The 1,346-nt window shown below is 24.7% G+C and overlaps 1 protein-coding gene across 1 annotated transcript in view; it reads right to left on the bottom strand.

Moving 5' to 3' along the window:
* Positions 1-58: 58 nt before the first annotated feature.
* LOC106873950 (uncharacterized) overlaps positions 59-1,346 on the bottom strand; it is a 248,328-nt gene continuing 247,040 nt past the window's right edge. The window contains exon 4 of the transcript XR_008265170.1: positions 59-412. The gene's annotated coding sequence lies outside the window, so the exon portion shown is untranslated. The remainder of the gene's footprint in view (positions 413-1,346) is intronic.

Here is a 1,346-nt window from a genome sequence, read left to right as displayed (position 1 = left end):
ATATATATATATATATATATATATATATATATATATATATATAGATATATATATATATTCATAAGTATAGATGACAGTATATATATGCATACATATATGTGTATTATGTATTATGACTGCATACATATATATTGTGTGTGTATGTGTCAGTGTGTGTGTGTGTGTGTAAGAATATATATTAATTAGTACTTAAATAAGACTTAGAGTTTGGTCTGTCGTGAGTTCTAGGAATGTAAAAGCCAAGGTTTACCCAGGTTTCCATGGCATGAATGTGACTTAATTTACAACACTTACACCTGAAGAGGATGCAGGAAAGTATATGTGCAGGAAAGTTACAGCATTCAGTTTGCAGCTATTCTTGGAAATGATTTTTAGCGAGCTGGATTGTAGCAGCAGGAGCTAAAATGCTTTGCTAAAAAAAAAAAACAAAGAAATGACTGCTCAAGGAATTGAAACCACTATATTTTGATTGTAAGTGCAACATTCCAAACAAAAGTCATGTAATTTACATACATATAAAATGTATATTTTACACATGTCAGGTGCATGTGTAATTATATATATCCTATAGATGTATGTGTTTCAGTACAATTATATGATTATATCTGTATGTAAAAGTATATATATATATATATATATATATATATATATATATATATATATATATATATATATATATATATATATATATATATATATATATATATGTATGTATGTATGTATATATATGTATGTATGTATGTATGTATGTATGACACAAACTGATGCAAATCATGTTTAAAGAAATGCTACAAATGAGACTGGAATATTTTCTTCACAAAGGAAAGTTATTTATAATGTCTTCAGAAAATGTGTAAACACTTATTGATAAATAATTTTTTTTTCATATGCATATATATATATATATACATTAAATATTATATTCATTGATTTTTGACATTCATTTCAACATTAACCAAACTTGATTAGGTTAAGGCTGGATTCATTTATAAACTCACTGGTGATCGTGATGCAAATTTGGAATGTTGCACTCAATCTTGCTAGCTACTGTACTAAACAGAGATGATGACACCTCGACAGTTATTTAGTGAGTTATATATAATCATCCACGCATTTGCATACCTGCATTTGCATACATATACATACATATATAACTATATATATATATATCTGTATATATGTATATATAATGGCATATATATGTATATATATAGGCATATATATATGTATAGCTATATATATGTATATATAGTTAAATAGATATATGCATTTATGGGTATATAGATATATGCATGTATTTTTATGTATATATGTGTGTGTATATATATATATATATATATATATAT

This window comes from Octopus bimaculoides, chromosome 11 (genome assembly GCF_001194135.2).
Source record: "Octopus bimaculoides isolate UCB-OBI-ISO-001 chromosome 11, ASM119413v2, whole genome shotgun sequence".
Classification (NCBI taxonomy): Eukaryota; Metazoa; Mollusca; class Cephalopoda; order Octopoda; family Octopodidae; genus Octopus; species Octopus bimaculoides.
This window is presented reverse-complemented; position numbering and strand designations above follow the sequence as displayed.